General features: G+C 37.1%; 1 protein-coding gene across 2 annotated transcripts in view; it reads right to left on the bottom strand.

The window, feature by feature from the left end:
• Positions 1-22460, bottom strand: part of znf385c (zinc finger protein 385C) — a 135756-nt gene extending 113296 nt beyond the window's left edge. Inside the window, exon 1 of one of the 2 annotated variants that reach the window (XM_028041622.1) lies at positions 22387-22460. The gene's annotated coding sequence lies outside the window, so the exon portion shown is untranslated. Of the gene's footprint in view, positions 1-1995; positions 2085-22386 lie in introns of those variants that run through there. The other variant, XM_028041623.1, reaches the window with a different exon arrangement.
• Between the last annotated feature and the right edge of the window lie 1540 nt (positions 22461-24000).

Genomic DNA, 24000 nt, shown 5'->3' on the forward strand with positions numbered 1-24000 from the left:
GACTGTGAAAAAGTATTTCCCACCTTACAGATTTCTTTTATTTTTGCTTGTTTTTGTCACACTTACACATTTCAGATCATCTAACACATTTTAATTGAGGATTTAATTTATTAAGGGACAAGGGCAAACAGACCAACTTGACCCCATGTGAAACAATAATTGACACTTATGTCAAGTGTAAAACATTTACGGTAGTTGAATTAAATCAATCAATCATGCAAAGAAGAGTGGGTCAAAGTTTCCCCACACCAACATTAAAACCCATTACCAATTGTTTATGACAAAGATATTAGGTTTAGCAACCAATTACTTTTTCATATTCAGGTCCAGGTTGGTTTGCAGCATGTGATTTAATAAATGCTGAATTTCAGGCATGTACTATTACATTAAAGTTCAATGTAATGCAAATCTTTCTTAAGAAATAACTTTTTTTTATTTGAAACTCGTCACTTGGCACCAGATAACATTGGTTTATGTCGAATTAAAACTTTTATTTGATGTAAATCACAGTTGAGGATTGTGTAGTGTATCAAAACACAAATCATGCCACAAACCATGCTTTCCAAAAATCTATATAGACTTATACTTAAAATTATAGATAATAATCCATACACTATGACATGTTCATTATATTCTTATGGTGTTAAACATTTATATTAAGAACTAATGTTGCTAACTTATGTTTTACCTGTGGAAGTGCAACACCCCAAAAAGTATCAATGGGTTTCAATGCAATAAACATTTATAGTCGATCTGGCTGGAAACAAGCAGTTAAACATATCAATGGGTCAATATGACACTGACCCATCGACGTCTTCAGTGCAGAGTTGTTAGACCAAATCAGCTTCTGTACAGTCTGCGCTCTTAGAATAGTGTGATGGCTTAGTGGTGGTGACAAATGAGAATGTCAGTGGTTGCAGCAACAATACTATACATAGATACTACAGGATAGAAAGCTTTCCTTTATAGTCACTCTGAAAGATCTCTGTGGCTCACTGCTCTTTCCTGAGACGATAATGTTTCAATCACCTTAAAAGATAATTAACTCGAACAAGCTGTTTTCAAAGAGTTTGATCTTTCAGTTTATGAGACTTCCATCAATATTTGGATAACATAGTAAAATAACTTCAGGTTCTTGCATAGAGAAATGGAGACAGAAAAATAAATTACTTAACATATCCTTGAAATCTGAACGCAATCTTGACCTGAGACCAAAAATATTAAATTAAACCCTCAAGGACATTACTTCTCATGCCACATTATTTGGAAAAGCCAAGGATTGTTCAGGTCATGCTTAGTACAGGGAGAGAATTGAAAACCCAAATAAGTCTGGGGCTGTCTATCTTTGTTCTAATTAGGGATGAGATTAGTTAGTCATAATGCCCACTTCATCCATCCCACAAGTATCCTGTCAAGAGAAATCTGACAACATCTTATCAACCAGTGTGTGGGCTGATCATTTTGTTGACTTTTTAATAGCTGTCAAAAATCTAATCTGGCCTGAGTCTTTCAGCCCTCCAGCTGTTAAAAAAATCTGTATGAGTGAGACGACATCCTCTACCCGCTGCTAATCCTGATTAAGGAATCAACTATTTAATGATTTCAAAGAGCTCCTCATGAACTTTACCAGCAAAGATGTTTGGATAGAGCAGTCACATTAATCATAATAATGACAACAGAAAATGCAATCACAGATATCTGAAAATATTATCTAAAAAAACAGCAATAAACTTCATATTGCATGGCCCAAAATGTGAGGTAAAAAAAATCCGATCACAGACAGAAGAAAACTTTATATCAAGTTCCTCTATAATACATTTGAGGGCTACACGCACTGGCAGCTTCTAAATATACTCCCTAATATTTTCTATGGAGTAGTACGCACTGGGAGCTTATGGTTGTCGGCTCATGTGTCAAACCACAGCACCCAGTGATCCTTTTTTAATCTTTTCCATTCCGGAACATCGAAACTCCTGAAAATACAAATGCCACAACCTTCTGGCTTAATCTTGCTTGGGGTTGGCTTATTTATTCTATGGTTGTTTTGTAGTGCTGTTTCTGGTGTAAAAGCAGTTGAAAATGAATAAAAAAAGCTTAATTTTGAAAAGATACAAATGACCAACAATTTTGTTATTATAGGAACAAAAGCAAAAGAGGTATTTACTGCCAATCAATTTCTCACTAGATTGGCTATTCTGGTGAGAAATCAAGTGATGATGTAAAACAACAATGAAAAGCAAAAATTTTAAGGATGTTTCTATTCACTAGAAGATATTCACTATCTTCGTGTGTTGTTATGAGTGGCATTACAGACATGACAAGTCAAGTTCTAATATGAAGCCAACTCATATGCAATACATACCAAGCAGCTAGCAACACAAATGTAAACAACCAACCTGAATCAATGAATGGCTCATTAACAGGAATCTGCAGAGCTGAATGAAGTAAATCAGCCATTTATGTTAGTTGTGTTGGAGCAAGGATGCATCTAAAAGTTGCAGGATAGTAGCTCTTGAGGACTGGACATGGGCACCCTTGCTCTACATAAATCCCACTTTCTAGATTCTTCCTGGTTTGAGTTAGTTTCCATCTCCCAGTTTCACCTAGGTTTTAGAATAGCAGATTGTTTGCTCTTGTGCTAATCCTAAAGATTAGAAATAGGGTTACTTCTACAATGTTGGCACTTGCTTCAGTTACAATTATTAGGCAATATAAGGGTCTCTATCTAACACAGAGATTTGGACAGTATGAATTAGAACAGGGTAAGTCTGTTCTACCTAAATTCTTGCACCTAAATTAACACAGTCCACTTTTTTGGTACTATAAGAACAACACCAGATAAAGCCAAGAATCCATAAAAAGAAAGTACACCCTGTGTCATATTTAGCATATTTTGTGATTTTCAGTGTATTTAAGGTAGTTTTGTGTTGTGCATTAAGTTCTAATATCAAGGAATTTGCATGTTGTTTGATGTAACTCAAGTTTTAGTAACATGAAATCAAAAGATCAATTACTGGTTAAAAACACAGCACTGATAGAAAATACACTTAATTTTTGCTATGATTACACAATAGTTGCTGATTGTCAATTGAAATTTGAAAATTCTTTTGTTCAGAAAACATTGAAATTTCCAAAAAATAATTTACAAAATACCATTGGCCAATCTTAAAGTTTTTAAAGCTGGTCCCAGTTTTACATAACCCCTCAGGTTACTCCATAATGCTTGTCATTGATTTAATGACTCATCTATGACTCTGAAACACTTGGATAACTGCTATTTATTTGTTGCGTATTGAATTTAAGGAGTACAGTTTGCTAGTTGTGATTCTTCATTAGAGAAAAACAAAGTGTGATATTGTTTAACATTTAACACTCTTCTAAAGTGTGAACTACACATATGTTGCCCATATGCTCATTTTGCTCACAGCAATTATAATTTTGCCTAAATTTGGGAGAGACTTTCAGCTTGAGCTCACTCACAGCCATTATAGGATTATCTATTTTAAGCACAATTTATTCACATCCATCATTACATCAACCAGGTCAGAGAAAAAAAAAAGAAATGTTGGATTACTGATGCAAAACAAGCACAATAATTATGATGGTTGACGCTGTCAAGGTAATCACTGAAAATGTCATGGTACATATAAAGGCAGAGAAATAAAAGGTTCTCTTTACATCCAAAGGAAAGTGAAAAGATTTCTGCATGTTCACCATGACTACCCAGCTCACAAAAGATCTGTCCATTGACAGGAAGCACACATTAATTCTTCTACCTATTATGCCATTATCACCCTATTACTCACAAACTCATTCAGTTACACTCGTCCACTGGGAGAAAGCAACGGCATGGCCATTACAACCTATTTTGCGCCACAAATGATAACAGGAGCAGAGGTTGTTGAGTGGGAGAGGAGAAATGAAATCACTTTTCCAAAACCAAATGGACCACCTCTTCGAAACACGAGGGACTTTGATTGTCCCGTTCCATCAAAGAAAGAAAAGGAAATATGGACGAAAGAAGAAGAACATAATGGGTGAGAAAACATGCCTGGTTCATGCTCGGAGATGGGATAGCAATGAGATGCCATCATACAGCAAGCGGAGTTGGAGTAGTCCAGGACTGATGAGCTGCTCTGATTGGCTGCAGCAGATGGTGAACACATATGCATACAAGAAGATGAGGAGGGCTAATGATGCGTGAAAGAGAATTGCCCCCTCTCCTCCACAAAGGACAGTCACTCCACTCGTCACATGGACTACGCTTATTAGTTTGACTTATGAGTAGATTGTAGGGTCATTTGAGATTTTTTGTGTATGTTTCTACATACGTGTGTAGAAGTCTTTGTTTAAAAACCCAAACTAAATTCATTATGCCAATAGTAAATTTTAATCGTTTAAATTGTAAATATGTAGCTTGCATTCTTGTTTACTAATGGCAAAGGGCAGAGGATGCTTTATTAAAACATTACTATATCTGTTCAGAGGTCAGTTTTGTGAAATCTTATCAAGTCAAAATGTGATTTTATTTATTTTAGCAAGAGTAAAAAAAACCAGCAAAAAGAGGTAACAAGGGTGATGTCACTGTTAATTTTGGCACTATGGCCTACAATTTAGTCACAAAAGTTGCTTTTTATAGTTAGAGTCAATATTAGAGCTTCTTTCTCAAGTGAGCATGTTTGGTTTTTGCAAACCTATATCCCACTCATTTTGTGTCTAAAGACATTTTCTAGTAAAGATTTCAACACCTACTTTATTAAAACACCGGTTGATAAGAAATAGTTTGTAAGTACATCAGAAATGCTCTAATCTTCATGATAGTTTTATTCCAATATTTTCTCCTAAAAGTGTGATATCTTTGACCTTTCCATTTTTTTTCAGGATGTTTTACAGCGATAGTACTCATTCCCTTTAAAATCTTTTGATCAGAATTTTTCATCTCTGCACATATCAGACATGTCAACATGTAGTGCTACAAAAATGTTCTTTTAAATTAAATTCTTCCGAAACTCGCAGTTCATCTTTGTGAATATTGTGCAAAAACTAACAGGTACAAGGTACTGAGCTGATGTTAAGGTCTTGAGGTGCTTTGCGGGCAGCTATTGAGGCAGAAATAATGCATTTAAACACATTGTGAGGTAGAAGCACAGATTTTAAATTGTGCTAGACTGCAAATATTTCACCGTTTCCCTCATCTTCAATTTAAGTCCTCACAGGGTAGATTATTTACCATCTGTTAATCATGAGGATAATGTAACCTCGACCACCTGGCATGGACTCCATTGGCGGCAAGGGAGAAAGGGTCAGAGGATAGCTGTGAAGGAAATGGGCTAAGAAGGGATGTGAAAAGTGAAAGACAGGAAAAGGGTGAGAACTTAAAGTCAGAGCCCTTTATAGCCTGTGATGAGTGTGGGGGCAAAATGTCCTTAAGATACTGATCTATTGCTTTTCTCATCCAGTACATCTTTGACTCAGAGGGGAAAGATGCGCTGATTAGACATCACTCAAAAAAACAGCCTGTACTGCTTGACTCTCTCAGAACATCCTTGTTTCCATCTTCTCCCTCTTATATTGTTCTTTCTATTCTTGTGTTTATGTTGCAGTGCTAATGTGTCTCTTCATCCTGAGTAAACAGATGAACTCACTGTGAGACTTTGAATATCATATTTGCTTGTGAAATATTTAAGGTAATTGTGGTTTTGTTAATGGGTAGATAAAATGTAGGGCACACACAACGGCGCATGCTTCCAAATGATAAAGAGCACACACTTTATACTGTGGGTGACCTTCCAAGTAAAGGTCAGTGGCTTACAGGCCTATAAAGGCTTTGCATGCAATTCAAACCATTTTCCACCTCATCTGTTGTCACTTAGTCATCCTGATTAACTCATCAGGCAAAAGATAGAGCACCTGTTGTTTAGTGTGAGAGATAAAATACCTGAGAAACACAGGTTTAATTGATACGGAGTGTAGGGATTATGTATCGTTTTAGCTCCAAAGATTTCTACTTCCTCATTTACATGGAACATGTTGCATAAGAGAATTAAAATATGACAAAGACCACAATAATCTATAATCTGTCACCAGTGAGAAAAACACTGAGCACTTACAATGCCTGCCATATTTATCGGGTACAGATGTATGAAAAAAACCTAAACAATGAATTACCTTATCTCTCTTTGCAGTAGCAATTTTACAAAGAGAATTTTACAAAAACCCATCTTGTTAGTGGTTGGAAGAATTATTAGTAAATCTGACTGAACAACTTCATACCAGGGATGTTTAACCATTCGTTTTTGTACAATCTCTCTAGATTTTGTGTAGTCTTGTTTCCTCTATTGTTCTCTCGTCTCTTCAGCACACTTCTTAGATTTGGAGTCTGGGATGGTCATAGAATAGTGCACATTTTGGGTCTGGCAAGTCATTTTTCTATTGATCTGGCCATATCTTTTGGATTATTACCCATTTAAAGGTCAAATAAAGACATATTCTAAGTCTTTTTGAAGAGTGATGCGATTTGTATTTATTTGAAATAAACAAATAAAAATTGTGATGTTATACATGCCAACGACGTTCCAAAAGCGCTGGAAGCAAAACAGGTAGACAGCATAACAAATCCTTTATCACCTGTTTCCACATATATATCTTTATGCCAAAGAAATATGGGAGTGTTTGATGTCAATTATTTCAACTTTGAAATGGTAGGAGATGATATTGCTTTGTTATTTTTTTTTCTTTTCTTTTAAGAATGGATGGATGGATTGATAGGGTGCCAATAATTGTCCTTTCAGTACTGATGTATTCACAAATAGATAAAGAGTTAGCAAAGTATTTAACATAGGATTTTTTAAAATCAGCTGTATAAATGTACTTAAAGGTTGATTTTTTATTTTTATTTTCAGTTTGAAATTATGTTCCAAAATTGTTTTTTTTTCTTTTTACAAATCTGGGGTACTGATAAGTATGGCCAGCACTGTCATTCAGACTCTTTTCCCACCTTCATCCAGAAGTCATCTGTGCATCATGGATGCTCAACTCCTCCACATTGTCAAAAAAATCTCTAATCTCAAGCATTTCAGAGGATTAGGTTAGCTTAAGTTTATACACATGCAGGAGATGCACATGGTCACACACAACCACGAAGGATTAAGCAAGGATTGTGTCACTCAAATTATTTTTATGGGAATTACAGTCTGTGTATGTGGCTGCATGAGATCAAATTAAGGCATAATGTCTGGCTCTGAGAGCCTGCAGAAAGACTTGGATAAACATGACTATTTCTTAAAATAGCTCCTTGATTTTTGCAAGTAAAAATAAATAATCTATATTTACATGCCGGCAGCTGTATGGATAATCCTTCTCACAACACAGACTTTCCAAGAACTTGGTGAAGCTTCTTATTCATATGGTTCAAGCTAAATTACTTCTCAAATGTGATATGTGGAAACAGAAAAACCTTTTGGTATATTTTAGTGTTAATATAAACAATTTTACACATAGTCAATGTGTACATTTGTCAATCAGTTACCAACCTGTACAGAAGTGACGTGACTAACTCTACCCAAATAATTTAAAGCTTACACACACAGAATGTTGAACAATTTGTCTGTAAAGTAAAATCCAAACAAGTCCACACATGGGCTGCCAAGGACCCTGCCTGGAAAACATATCTGCTTCATAAAGACAGCCTTTTTAGTTGATGGCCTGCCAGCATATTTGTTGCTGTCTCACATTATTTTTTTTTTCTTCCTTAGCAGAGATGAGAGCAGCTTGATGCGTCACGCACACCACAGGCCTGAGAACTGATGTGACTGATGCTTAGCCTTATTCAGGAATGGAAAGAAAAAAAGATATGTGGTGAGTTAGTGGGTAGAGTGTTCGATATTTCTTGCCCTTAAGTATAAAATTGTGATGTCACATTGCAATGAGTCAGTCACTGAACAGCTACAAAGTTATAAAATAAAACTTAAATTGAAAAGTTAGCTTGAGATAGCATGGGAGGAGTATGACAGCAATCAAGGTATCTCTCTTGTTTTAGACCAGGGTGCCACTCAGTCCTTAAACGATAGTGTCCTGCATATTTTAGATAATTTTCTGCTCCAACACAGCTGATTCCAACTGCCTTATTAGCACATTGTCCTAATAAGGCACAATGTGCTAATGTGCATCCTAACTCATGTAGGATACCAATCCTACATGTGTTAGGATGTGTTGGTGTTCTGAATATATCTTTCAATGGCTACGTTTTAAGTTTTATGATCTTCACCTCAGACCTTTGATAGGATAAAAAGGACCGGCTAGTAATGCCTCAATGCAAAATGGGCAAGTAAATTGGCAAAGAAACTTGGGGCAAGTTGAAGTTACATCCTACTGGAAATAAACAAAAATCCATGCTAGAATACTAAGAAGAACAGTAGATTTAGGCATCTAAAGTGGTAAAACAACCCGCTGCATCAAAATTGGAAAGAACTGAACATTTGTTTCAATCAGCTAAATGCCAGAATAAGAGGCATTATATTTTAAGGAATTTGTTACTTTCTTTCAATTCATAAGTTTATATTCCCTGTGTTTATTATGCCTTTAAATTATTCTGGCATTTACAAAATGCTTAGCTTATTTTGACTGAATATCAGACAGAGGATAACGCTATGGATGTTTTTATGCAGCATATGTAAACATCTGATTTCAACTGGATGTCTTTAACTGTCTGCAAAAACTTTCTATTGATAACATATATTTTCTTGATTTGCTCATTTGGCACAATTTGGTCGCAATAGGTAAAAGAGGTTGCAAAAATGTAATTTCCATTTGGGATCAACATAATATTAGAAAAACGCTTACAGTTCATCAACATGTTAAATTGTATTCTAAAAATATTGGTGTTAGTTAAGGTCACTTTCTGAAAGTGCCGCACAGCCCCTCCCTGTTGTGTTTGTTTTTTCTCTAAGGGTGGAAGGGAATGGACCCTGACAATCAACCATGCATGGAAGACCAGTCTGTTGTAATTTAGAGACTTGCTTACTTAATAAGCTTGGTCCTAATTTATTCATGCTGCCTTGTACTTAAATTGAGAAGTAAGAACATTTAGAAAGGAAAAATTCCTAAGGTGATATTTTTAAAAGCTACTTAACATGGAGGGATTTCTATCACTTATTTTTCATAAACAATGTAAACTCCTGAATTTCAGTCTGGTGGTCATTATCAATTATTTTTATGTGCTTACTGTGTAGTACAGTGTAGTTCATCTACAGTATGTGAAATACTGTAGATGAACTACCTAGAAATAGATGAACAGAAAAAGATGAACTACCTAATCCATCAGACACCAGAAATAGGTTCCTGTCCCTTGTAGAGACTCTTTTGGATTGGATCATACTTTTAGAACTCCAAATCATTTAATCGTTTTGAATTGGTTAAACATTGAAGAATATTTGCTCTTTCAAATTGTCCACCTCCACTCCAAATACAAACAATTGCCTTCCTATGGCATTAGGAAGGCATTAGTTTATATGAGTGTAAACCCATAAATGAAGACTCACATGAATTAAGAAAGTAAAAGCTTTGTGCTTTTCAGCTTTAGTCTATATGGGCGCTACAGCTACCTTCAGGATGAACTGCAGAAAACAGGCACCACAGTCCAGTCGGGCAAATGGCTTCTCTGGGCACAGAGATAATCGTTACAGTCATTAGGATTCCACTGTGCTTTCCTCAAATCACTGGACACTCCATGTAATTAAAGCCAAACTGTCATGCTCGAGGCACACTGGCTTGGAAAAATGTCTTCACATACAACTACATTGTTTCTTTATTGACTGAAGAAAACTTGAAACAAGATTCCCACAACCCTGGCCTTATTTTTAGATATGATAACATGGCAGAGTTGAGCCACTCTTTTGGTGGCTCAATCCTTCACTCTCTTCCAAATGGGAAAAATTACACAAATGAAGAACCCTTTCAGTGGCACAAGATTAGATTTATTTTGTTGTGTTTTACAACATGTCTTACATTGACAAAAAAATAAGTGGTTTGCAAATAAAATGTGCATGCCCAGTTTAAATCCATTTTAGCCTGTGGTACTATAGCTGAGAATATGTGTTGTGGACATGTGTGGCACAGCAATGATGCTCCTAATTTCCATAATCCTGCAGAAAACGTAAACTCTAATGAGCAAGAATTTAAACGTTTTGAAAGATTGTTAAAAGTGCACCTTGTGGTGGTAGCACATTAGGTTGTTTATCAATAAAAACAGACTTTTAGCAGGGTTTGGAAGCTGTGTTGTAATTACAGCATTGGCAGAAAAAGACTTGTACCAAAACAACATTCTCAGAATTGTTTAAATTTGAATGCAGAAAGTAACTAAACTGAATTAGATACAAACACCCAACTGTTTTTAACACCAGTGCAGAACACATTATTATGTAATCTACAAAACAATCGTAAGAGTTATAGACTAGACAGGAGGCAGAGAAAAAGAATGGCCTCTCAGAACTGCTGAAATAGCATGGCAGGCTGAATGATGGGACAGCTGCACCACAAAAAAGAAGGATGGAGGAGAAGTGATGCAGCGAGTGCTTGGGTTTATACGCTGGAAAAAGCTTTCAGCATGAAGACATGAAGTCTGTCTTCAGAATGCAGTACCTTCTTTCTCCATTTTTTCAATTTGTAAGCATTTCATGTGCATATTATTATCATCTAATCCCTTCCCTCCTACACCTCTTCCCTCTGTGCTGCTTCTCTGGGTGGCCGGTAAGGGGCCCAAGATATTTCTATTGGTACCTCACCTCATTTGTTGTCCTGATGGGAGGCATGAGAGCAAGGCAGTAGACAGACATGGAGGCTGTAAGATCGGCGGTATAAGAGACAGGTGGGTCAAGATTGAAGGGTGAAGAAAAGTGAGACAAAGACAGATACAGAATGACAGATACTATAAGAAGATAGACAAAATTATAAAATCTACATGAGCAGGCTGGGGTTCAGCACACAGCACATTAGTATGAAAATAGAAAGCAGCAATGCAAATGATGTGAGTCATTTGTGGCCTTTGAGTGCTAATTTAAAAAGCAGGTACCACTGATTCATTCTTGCCTGCGCTAAGTGACTAGATCAACCAAGACAACCCTATCTTCCAGCACCTCCTCCACGTCGAGATGCTCAAGAGTGCACTGATTCATCCTCTCTGCTGGTAATGCCATGTTCTACATAAGAAGCTACTGTATATGTGTGTGTGTCTGAGAGAATGCAAGAGAGAGAGCTTCTGTGCACATTTTGGTTGGTGGGCAGTCAAGCACTACCTACTGATTCACTCCAGTGCAGGAAAAGAGGTCCACACATCATCCCCATGACAACACTGTTATTGCTTGCCAATAGGAGCACCTCTACCTGCAATTAGATGGGCTGCTGATGCTTTGCACATTGTCAACGAGAAAGCAACTAGAATATCATATAATATTATATGTGTACCACACATATGTATAATATGTACCACCAAATAACAAACCATGAGCACCATCCTCTGAAAATACCATATTTAAGTGTTAGAACATCAAAAAGGAAATAGATGCCAGTCTCTGTTTGCCTTGACCTTCCACTGCTGGAAGTCCTGTCATCCAGCTGCAAAAAGTGGTTTAAACCTGGAAGCATTCCACTTTGCCAACCATATGGCACTGCACTGCTGGGAATGGATTTAACATATGCGTGTCTCTGTGTGCAGCAGTGGGCCATGACATGCCAAACCCCCAGGCTGGCACCACTCTGTGCATAACCTAATGGTTGCGCTATTGCTTTCAAAAGGGAGAGAGGGTTGGGGTCCCCCGACAGCTGAAAAGGCTTCTAGGTGTGGGATACACTGAGAGAGACAATGACGGTAAATCCAAGAACAGATGAAAGAGGAGTAAAGTTAGGAAACTCTTGGTCAGGCCTGGTCCAATGCAAGAGGAAGGAAGGGAGGAACTTTATTTACAATTAAACATCGGTCACTTTCTGTCACTGCACCAGGAACAACAAAACCAGCAGCAGGTTTAGAAGGCAAACAATCACTAAGGCTTGTTTGAAAACTAAGGAGAGATAATAGCAAGGCTGTGCACTTTAGCATGTAATAACTACAGGGTTACTTTATTGGGATTTGGACCAACACAGAGTAAACCATAATTCTAACATGATAGGAGAAAGATATACTTTTCAAATATTTATCATAAAAGTGCATAATTGCATTTGTATCCAACCCCCTTCGCTCTGATATCCCAAAATGAATTTCAATGAATGTGAGAAACTCTAGTCTAATTTTAGACCTAGTATCCATGTCTGCCATCTCTCAATTTGTATTAAAGGCTTTTATTTAAAATATCTGGAATACTACTAATGGCCATATAACATAACCTTTACATTGACTATAAATCCAAGTAGTTTAGTTGGTCTTGGTTCAATTTCAGTAAGCAAGCAAGTTCCCAAAAACCCTGATAGAGTTAATTGAAGATGAAAGACCACACTTGTTCTCAGCTAAAACAATTATCTTCTCAGCCCCCTTGTTTAATTGGGATTGACATTTAAATGAAGGAGGTAATATGTGCCAAGGACAAAGTATGCGGTGTTAACAATTACGATACTGCCTAATGGGGCATGCCAAAGTTATTTTGAGTGCATGTTGTGGGAGAAAGAATAGGGCGTACTCTATTAGCCAGAAATCAGAGCAAATCCATGAAGTAGGACAAGGTCAAAGCCACTCCTTCATTCCTAGATTTGCAGCTCAACATCCAAGCACTTCAAAAAACACTGAGTGGGATCATTAATATCAACACTAACTCAGGAGAAGGCTTTTAGCATGCACAAAGTGGCTGTCAAGGATACGCTGTCATTTATGCAACACCTCTTTTGCCACGCTGAAAGCCGAGCGCTAAGCAGGTTGAAATAAAAACCTGAGAAGTGCCAACAGATTGAAAAACTTCTTTTTTTTTCTTCAAAAAAGCTCTCTCAGTTTTACAACATATTTTTTCTCTGATAGAAAGACAGAAACTCTGGTACTGAGGAAGTTAAATTAATGTCTGGCCTTAGAAAATCAAAGCTTGGGCAAGAAAATTAGAAGAAAGCGCACTGCACTAGTAATATGTGTCTTAAAGGCTCGCATATAGAGACAGCGAAAACATGGCAGGGCACAGGAAGGCATATGAGGTGGAGGAGGAAGGTAAATACTAAAATACAGAGCTCCAATGTGTGTCCTTCTACCAATCCAGTCCCTGTGCCGCTTTCCCTCTGAAGGCCCCAGTGTATCCAACCTTTAGCAACCAGGAGGACAAGGTGCCGTCTGTGAGGAATCCATCTACCTCAAAGCAGATTTCAAAGGTATGCTTCTTGGGTTGGATGTGAATACAAGCCCAGGAAAAGCGGTGTGGACCTAACTCAAAAAGTTCACCATGATGGAGGAGCGTCATCACATACTCTATGAAGTTAGGAGATGACCTACATAACAGGAAATAGATCAACAAAGTTGATCTCTTTCATCTTGAATTGAAGCCAAATTATATCTACAAAAATAAAAGTATAAGAAAAACAAAGAAAAAACTCTCTTAATGACAAGTGATTGGCAAGAATATTAAAAGCCACAGTCATAAAATAAGCTTTTAGAATAGGCTACTTTATAATGCAAACTTGGTTAGAGGCCCATATTCAAATGCATTAGTCTGTTTTATGGGTTTCTGATATGAAATTATTTGAAAGAAAAACAAACGTTTGTGACAAATTCTCTGGGAATTTGTCCCATAGAGGAAAAATACCTCTATGAGAATTTCCCCTCAATGGGACAATGAAGGATATTTCTATTATATTATATTTGCTGAAAAAATTATTGATAGATATTAGATTATGTACTAAATTGTGCAATTACAATAATAAAACCCAGGTTAGTTCCTGGGTATAGTAAAGATAAAGACGCAAATATCATTTCTCATTTGAAAATGAATGTTTTTCTAAACTTCCTCGATAAAAAGCAAAAATATTCAAGACTGGAAGTCTTGGAAATACTGTTTAAATGGATGACATGCAAGTCAAGTACATTTAAGGAAAGCTTTTAATATCTGTCCTCTTCCTCGTTTGGTGGAAAAAGCTTAGACGTCTCTTCTGGAGCCATCCATTCCTTCGTCCTCTCTATTTTTCATCACACCCCTTCTATGACAGCAGCTTTGTCGTGAACGTTAACCCAGCCCAGTGGCCTATGGCTTGTCAACAGAAATGTTTTCTAAAGCGGCGCACTGAGGAATGTCCCCTTTCTGTGAGTGTGGAAAAATATATGGTTCAATTATAGGGTCTGTCAGGCTGGCATGAGACTGTGACTTGAACTGGGCTGCTGGGAGAGACAAAGTCAAGCTGATAACTAATGCAGTAGAAGTGGGGTTCATCCTCTCATACAGCAAAGTTCAATTTTGTCTTTAAGAAAATACATGACAGTCTTTTAAACACCGCTCAGGAAACGATGAATGGGCTGGAGAATCTGTAAGTCCCCAATGAGCTAAGAAATGGGGAGAGACATGGTGAATCAAAGCAGTTAGCAGAACGGACTGCTGGATCAGTGAGTCAATGTGTGCGTCAGCTGTATTCTGAAGGGCTAAGAGGGATTTTAAACTGGAGGAAGTGGAGTTAATGTGTGATCTTGGAGAGCACAGAGCTGGCCTCATCCACTCTCAGCCCACCAGTTTGACACCGATGATAACAGGACTCAAACAGCGTGCAAACGCACATCACCCACACACTCATGAAACAGAAAAATGAAAAACACCTCACCTTTAAATGAGAAAATGGGCCGTGGAAGATACCCCTGGAAAAAGTACACAGATGACTCAAGCTGAACAGTGTGAAAGCTGATGCGGGAAGAATAAACAATCTCACTTTCCAAAAGCTGCTTAGCCCACATATTGTAAGAGGGGACTAATCTGACTTTTAATCAAAGGCCAGGCCACCGCAGTTCAGTTTGCCAAGCCCTGGTTCGCTGGAAAGAGACGGCAAAAATGGATAAAAGAGTACAGCCGTCTGACATAAGTAATTCTTAGTCAGCAGCTACGTCAATGATGGCATCACAAACCTATCTTCAGCATTGTCATCTTAGCTGACCTGAGCCAACATTAAGTTCCTGTCCAGACAGACATCATGTGTTTATAAGTCACTAAACTAATGAGAGATGTAGATGTAAATGTTTTGGTGCAACCTCCTGCTGCAGGTTGTTACAAACTCAGCCATTTGCTCCCTTGAACTAACCAGAATGTATCTGAGGCTGCTAGTTATCTTTAGCATTTGAAAGCAGGGGAAGAGCAAAGGAAAAATGGAAATGACTGTCAGTCTAAAAACATAACTGTATCTCAGGGCTAAGAATATGACACCATCCACCAAAAAAAACTCAGTTTCACATCCTCCTTTTAAAAAATGACTGCCTCACCTTCAAATTTTTAGACCTTTTTCTACTGTTTTAATCAAATGTCCTACAGAAAAGGTGATACCTGATATCTGCTGTGATCTTTTTACTTGACATGCAGGTTCAACATGAACTAATAGCTGCGGAAGCACACAGTTACCCATGTATGCCTTCCAGGGATTGCACCAAACTTTCCACCATCATCTCCTTCCAACAGCTAGAGATTAAGAATTCATTAGTGAAGCACACTTCAGTCCACGCATTCACACAGTAGAAATACAAAGTGGTGCACAAGTGTGAAATGGCAGAAAAATTATGCATGGCTTACAAATAAAAATGTAAAAAATCTTAAAAGTGTGGCTTGTTGTCATGATGTGTAGTGGTTATTGGTGGGCTGAAATGCAGAAAGGGAGAGGCAGCCTGTAGATGAGGAATATTTGATAAAAATGATGAACAAAAAAGACTTACAAAAATCACAGGGAACCAGGGCAGAACACACACCATAAATCCTCTTATGACAAAAACCAGCAAGGAGAACATGAGCTAGAGTGGGGAACTAACAGAGTATAGTGGGAGGAACCAACCAACAGTGTGAACAGGAAAGGGGTTTATATACTATGAGGTTCATGCTGGGGCTGATGAGCTAACGAGTTGCAGGTGTGAGGGGAAAGAGCCGAAGGAAGGCTGAGGGGAGAGAGAGAGAATGGAAGAAGGGGCGAGGGAGAGTACAGAAGAAACTATGAAATGAATCTAACACTAAAGAATGAATTTAGATAAAACATATAATTAACTAGGATAACAAGTACTAACTAGAGACAAGAAAAAAACATAACTATAAACACTAAGAAGGGCTGAACTAAAGTAAAACTGAAACAAGACTGATCTAATCAAAGAAAGAAACTAAGGAATACGAAAACCTCAAAAATAACTAAAAACAACTCAGAACATAATACTTGTGTTTGTATTTATCTCCCAAAGTCTAAGCATTTTAAAACAAACTTTCACTGCAATTACAGGTATAAATTTGGGGGATTTTCTTTCTATAATCTCTGCACATCTACAGACAGGTGTGCCCACGTTCTTCAAAAAATGGCTAAAGCTCCCTCAGACTGGACAAAGAGCATTTATTAACAAAAAGGAAAAAAAAAACAAAAAAAAAAAACAAATGCTGCATAAACTACTCTGGATCTCTTTGGATGTTTTAGTGCAATATATAGAGCATTCTCCAAGAAGCACATCTAACATTTGAAGCAATGCTTTTATAAGCAATGCACTTTTTCTGAATGACTTATGGGGGATTAAACACATTTTAGAGGGCAGTTGGAGCATATCTAGCTCTAAAAGAACAAAAGAAGTATTTGATATAATATCCTCTGAAATTATTAGTTTTATTATTAATTTAAGGGGATAATCTAATCTGAATATCATTTCTATAATTCTAACAGTGGAAAGCCAGGAAAATTACAGGAACTGGACTGACACATTCACAGGATCAGTCTGAGAACTAGTCATCTCACGTCTAATCAATTTTGACACGGAGTAAGTAAGTGAGTAACACTCTCACGTATGTTGCGATGATGGCTGTCACACACTTTAGCAAGGTGAGTAATCTACACAACGTCCAATGGAGGCCTTTGGCAGTCACCAGGTATGAAAGTAGAGCTCACAGAAAACATTTAAATGAAAAAAATATCAATTCAAAACACAAACAGATATGTGTACTCTGGGAAGCTGTCTATAAAAGCATGCTTTTGATCAAGTAATTCGGCCACTACCCTTCCTGAGGAGTTCATCTGGATCCAAACAAGCAGTCTATTTAGTTTTGTTGTTTTTTCGTGGCGGGCTTGAGAAGGTGTACCTGGCTGGAAACACTAAGCCAGTGTTCAGCCTCAGAGTAGCGTCATTTACCGGCTGCTTGATGCCATAAATGGACCGTTGTGTGTACACGCGTGTGCTTGTGTTAGTGAATGTACCGTTGCAACACTATCGCTACTGTGAGTCATTACAAGTGCGTGTGAAAGTGTGTACGCATGGTGCAGTTAGGCTGCCTTCTGTTAATGAGGAAAATCATTTCATAACAAATTAAAATTAGATTGAATAATGGTTGAAATGTACTGATGTAATTTACCTCCTGATGTTATTGTAGGTGCAAACACATTCTCGCCCAATTTTTTTTTTACTTTTCGCTGCCTGCTCTGCTCTCGTTTAGGCTCAGGGCTTACAGAGGAGGCGATGACGTGGAGTTGAAACCAGGTCTCCCTGTTTCTCCAGCTGCCTGACTAAGACGCAGGCGGCCCTCCGCCAAGTCTTCTCCATCATCTCCGGTCCGTACTGCCAGTCAACCATGCGGGGGGTCGTGGCAAAATAAAAGCCTGCTTGCCCTGAGATGGGCTCTGTGCAGCTGTCAGAATCTCTGACCCCTTGCCAAGTCTGCCACCTCCGGCCTCACTCAGGGCAACAAACGCCGCAGGCCAGCCAACGGCCGAGGGGTGCAGGAACGGAATCACCCATTAGTGATTCAAGACTTATCCGTCTTGAAGGGCAACATTTTGTGCCTTTTATTATAGAAGTCACACTTTGAGTGCACCTGTCATCCAAAGTCCCTGTACATCTTGTACTAGTCTATGATACCAGCTTGGTCAAAGCACAGCTTGAAGCAACCGGCATGGAGCATTTACTGGTATCAAGATATACCAAGGTTCTAAAATATTTCCAACCTACTAAAATAATTCATCACACTATCTCAGTTTAATATCCTCCCTTACTTGTTTAGGAACACAGCTGCTCACTCCTTCACAATTCTGTTTTGCACAAGAAAAATTTTAAAATTTGGAAAGTCACTGCATTGAAACTAATGGCAACTACTACTGTCATTAGCGTACTGTAATAGACAGTTGCCTGTCTGTTACATGTTATGTGAGAAGACAGCCTGGCTAATTAGCCAGTTATCAACTTGTTAGATTCTCTGAGTTACTTTGTGGAAAAAAAAAAACATACGGCGAGTGACTTTTTGTTGTGTTGTTTGTTAAAAACGTATTGGTACAGCAGTCCTCCAACATCATCAAACAATTACTTGAAAGGATGGGTCAAATTTAAATTGTTTAGATCTACTTTCCTTCAGTATTTCTTTGAAATTACTATATTTCAGATTAGTTGCAAGATGTACTGTTACCAGAGGTCATTCCTTCCAACAGCATCAACAGCCACAGCGACTCTGAAAATATTTACGTTTTTTTTTTTTTTTTTTTTGCTGTTTTCAGAAAATAAGTTTCAGCGTTTGAAACGTTGATGAATGATACAGCAAGAAAATATTTCAAAGACCAGTATACCTAATTCACTATGTTTGAGGCATGAAAAGTGCGGTATACTACAATCTTTTGTTAGTTTTCTGCGTGTCATGAGAGTGTTAAGTACAGCAGTAATGCTCTGCTTTGCAATGGTGGAATAGTGGCGTCCACCAATGCCAAGCTCCCCTTCAGCTAAAAGGGAATTAACTATATATTTGCTTTGGCATGGCAGAGAGCAGCAACCAGAGAGTATGTCACAATCTTACCACAGATCTTTTCAGAGAATTTAACTGAAGGTCATTGTGCTTTTCTCTGTGGTTCCAGCATCCTACTGAATCAAGTGTAGCAGGAATACAGAAAAGGCGAGATCAGAGTGGTCAGTAAACGATCCAAAAGTGTATACATTCAATTTTTCTGGGCCTTCCGGCTCTTGCTGCGTGCTTTTCTCAGTGTGATGAGGGGGGTTAGCTTTCCCCAGCAGGTGATGATTGTGCAGATAATAACAGGAAAAAAGGGGGTAAGAAGAAGGTCAATTCAAAACATCAGAAGACAGCAAAGTGCAAAATCCAAACCTAAATTACAAAGTGAGCAGTATCAGCATTTGAGAAAAAGGGCAAAAGAAAAAATAATAAACAATGGGGAAAAAAATTCCAAATGTTATAAGAACAGTGTAATGCAGTTAGATGGATTAGAAACAATTCACTGCCAGCTGGAAAGGCTAGGCATTCGTTATTCCAGACTTTCCTCCTCATCTTTTCAATAACTTCTGATCTAATGTCATTCAACTGTTTTAATTCTTACATCATCTGCATTGTTTCTTATAAGACATAAATTAATGTCACATGACCACTAACAGGACACTATGTGTTTCTCAAACAAGCCTCCAAGATGAACAACTGTCCACGTGGATTAGCTGGGGCTACTTTCAAAGATTAAGCTGAAATATCTAATGCCTCTGGAATCTCATGTGAAATCAAGAAGCACAACTACAGTAATAAGACATGGTGGTGTACAAGTAGTAAACATACAGCAGAAACATTGTCTCTGCAATATGCAGCACTTTAAGCTAATTCGTAGATTAACTTTAAAGCTGGAGGAGGAAAAAAATCTTATTTTGAAAGATTTCAACTTTAAACAGAGTTCTAAGGCTAGAAATTACTATTTCTTAAAATTATTATTTATTAATATAAATATTTAGCCAATATGACTCTTTCACTTAATTTTGTTTTTTTATATTTGTAGAACTTTATCAAGAAGGAGTTTTATTGGAAGGTGGAAACAAAGAGCTGGAGGTGAGATAGCCAAAGTTTCATCTTTGGCTGGGAGAAGAATTTTAAGGACCACCGTATGTTTCAAGATGATTTGAATCATCCATTAAGAAAAAAAAATATTTGCATACAATGTAAAAAGTTTACTATTTGTCTAATGCTTACTATTTGTAAGCATTCTAAATGTGCAAAATTCTTGGCATATTTCCTCACAGATTAAAATCAAGAAGACATGAAACAGTGGTAAACCTATCCAGGAAATGCTGATCTGGTCTACCAAATACTTTAGGTCAAAAATGAGCTCGGAACAATATCTAAATAACTGTGGACTTTAGTTTCTGCTGTAAAGATCTGTGGTAATGATTCAACGAACTAGCCAGGACAAAAATGGCATCAATGAGAGAGCACCAAGGCAAACATCCCTGCTGACAAAAAAGAACACAAAAGCCCATCTATATGGCTGAAAATATCTTTATGATCACCAGGACCTTTGGAAAAATATTCTTTGAACTGAAAAGACTAAAGAGGAAGTTTTGGGAAGTTTTGCTTCCCAGACATAAAAGTTACAAACCGTCCCTTTTCCACTAGTTCCTTAGCAGCAGGCCTCGACTTGGCTCAACTTTCCTCAGTCCAGGTTGTTTAGTATATCTAGTGAATGGGGTTGTCATGTAGCTGGGCAATCCCAGAGTGAAAAAAGTAGCCTGATGCAAACTGTACGTGATACAAAGACAACACAACAATGGAGGGCATGGAAACTATGTTGAACCTTCCACTCAGTCTGTTATTCTCCTTAAAAACTCCAAATACACTCAGTTGTGACTGGCAAGTCAGATTATTATAGAGGAATTGCTCTTGTGACAGCATCAGTGACCGACAGTCTTCTGATGTGTGATTTTCAGCCCCTCCAGGACTGACTTTGGACACCCCTGCTTTATATTATGAAACTTAAATTGGTTAATTGATTGAAAAAAAAATAAGAAAACACTAAAAATATTTTCAGTTTTCATAAGATATGATGCCGTTGTTGCTGGGACTGAATCCATTCCTGGATTGGATCCAGAGATGGATCCATCCCTGGCAAGGCAACAAAATACTATCCAACAGAAAAAATCAAATGAAATAGAGGATTTATTTTATTTTTTAAGTTGCGATAGTCCCCTCTAATTTGTGTTCACCATGATGATGTGGTTTGCCCTATGAAATGTGGTTTAAGTAAGAGCAACAAAAGACTAAGCTTTTCTTAAGTGAAATTGCCATGCTGAAATTGTTATGCATGTCAACATATATGTAATTATTGCACTATAAACCAAAAATATACTAAATTGGTTGTAGTAGTGTGTAGTAGTTTGTTTTCTTGAAAGAAAGGCCAAAGTGCCAAAATGTATTTTTCAACAGTAAAAAAGAAAAATCTATATAAAAAATAGATACAAATAAGTCAAAGAAAATATTGCACACTTTGTCACAGCAGCAGGACAGGCAGACGCATTCAACACAAGGCCATTCAGCAAGAGTTACAGGCATATTTAAAATATCCATGACGTTGCAGCAATAATTCAGTTTCTCAAAATAATAGCTGCAGTTTGTTTTCACTTGGATTATTGGACCTCTTATTTGTTGCAACAGCAACAGAGATCTCAAAACCAATCCAGATCAAACTAAAAACATAGTCTTTAGTGTGATTAGGCTATACATTACATTCAAACTCATGACTGAATAGCTAAAGAACAAACTACAATGATTTTACTCTAAAAATACAAGCCAAGAGGGTAAATTGAGTATTAATCCTTAATGTTGCAGTGATAATGTCCCTGGAGATTAAAAGTAATTGTACATAACATGATATGAAATTAATTAATAGACTGTGAAAACAAAAAAAGATCATATCAAAGAAACAGGACTTTGTATGAATATGCGTTTTGAGTTCACACACACATGCAGACCCCAACTTAGAGAATATTTATTTTTTACGTATAATTTCTGTTTTAATGGATCATTTAAGTCTAACCTTATGCAAATCTGAAACATCTCCATTCCATGAAAGATTATAATAGTAGGCCTATTCTAATTTCACAGCTTATTTATCCCTAATACTTAGTCTATTCTAGATATGTGTGAACGTGGACCTAATTAACAGCAACAAGCGTAAGAAAAAATGAAGAAGAAAAAAACTTGTCCAGCGTAATATATGAATGTATGCGCAATTACGCACAGGCTCCAAAAGTTAGACCAAACCATGAGCACTCTTCGTTTTCCATTTATGAAATTAAAACTTTCCAAAAATCAGGTATCGTTGTCTCCACTGTCAGCACAGCAGTAGGTGCGCCTAAAACATTCTGGACCAAAAACCATTTCGCCCAAATCAAAACTTTTAGCAACAGACAACATACCACACATGTGTCTGCATCTACAGCTGTCAGAAAAAGGAGCTTTGGCTCACCGGCACCGTTCCGTTTCCGAGCTCCACAGTGCGCGTCCAGGGATGAAACAGATGGATAAAGACTGGCTGCCAACGCACAGAGCAAACCTGTCCGGGGAAGCGGTGTTGCTAAGTTAAACACAGTGCAAAACTGTATGATGGCAGAAATATTTTCACAATAAAATCCCCAATTGAGCCTGGGTCTACATGTAACCAGAATATTTTAACGATTAAATGTGAGGCATTACAGCCACATCTCTACATAACAAATGATTAATGCACCTCAGATTTGTGCATCGAACCATTAGTTTATCTGTTCTGAATTCATGGTGAGTTTTATTTTGAAATGGAAAACTAGATGTACTTGCTCTTTTCAAGACGCATTTTACTCTGACAAACTGAAGTGAAGTGACCGGCTGATATGACCAGCGAGCGCAACAACGCTTTACAGATTCCCAGACTTTGATTTGGCTCTTCAAAAAAAAAAAAAAAAAAAATCAAATAAAAAAATATAATAATAATAATAATAATACCCGTAAATTGTGACAAGATGCTACAGAAAATTAACATATGGCTGTTGGCTATTGTTGCATTGTATTTATTTATTTATTTATTTATTTATTATTTTTTACTTTCATATATTTGCTTGTTTTTGAATCTTGTCTGACTGTTTTATGACCTGTACAGCAATACCATAGTGAAAAAAGGGTAGAAATTTTATTTTTGTAATGACTGTGATCTGACCTTTGTTTTTAATATTTGTCTCTGTATTTGCTTCCAAGTATACTATATACCTTTTACTTTAAATGTGGATAAAAGATTGAAATGCTTTGTTACTGTATAATAATGTCCTTAAAACTTGACATGTCTCTGCAGCCTCTCAAACTCCCACTCAGGCTGCTCTCAACAATTTGCCCATGGTTTCCCCAGCAACAAAAGTGGTAAGATGTGTTTATCCAAAGTGAACTTTAAAGCCCATCTTAAAAAGCCAGCCTTAATGGACAACGAGCAAGACAATATGAGGGTAATAGAAGAAATGAAAACTCTTCAGGCTGTTGATTAACTTCAGTCAAATGCAGACGAAGTATAAATGTATAAAAGGGAAAACAAAAGGATAAGGAGAAATGCTTCTGAGAAAAAGACAACCAGACTATTTTATTCAGAATATTTGTATTCAAAATACACAGTGTTCTTTGCTCAATTAATTTTTTTGAAGGATAGAAACTGCTTGACTAGCACTTAAAAAGTACACATTCAAATGTCATCTTATTCTTAAATAAAGTAATTACAGTACCCTACGGCTTAGTGTAATTATGAGACAGTTTGAGTTGCAAACAATTACCTGTCTATCTGAATAAAGTAATGTAAAACTGTTGTAAATCTAAATTACTTTTGCTGATCTTAAGCTGTAATTTGACATAACATTGCATATCATTATGTTCAGGAAAGAGATTTAAAATTGTTTTCAATTTGACAAAAGCATGTTGAAATATAGGAAGAAAGAAATTAATTGCAACCAACATATCTTACATACACTGAAACTTTTAAAGAGAAAATGGGTAAAGTTTACTTCAAAGACACCGTCAGTCAGACTTTGGAAGTCCGTCTTTTCTCTGTCAATTTTCAAGATGTCAG

Source organism: Xiphophorus couchianus, chromosome 16, assembly GCF_001444195.1.
Source record: "Xiphophorus couchianus chromosome 16, X_couchianus-1.0, whole genome shotgun sequence".
In the NCBI taxonomy this organism is placed as follows: Eukaryota; Metazoa; Chordata; class Actinopteri; order Cyprinodontiformes; family Poeciliidae; genus Xiphophorus; species Xiphophorus couchianus.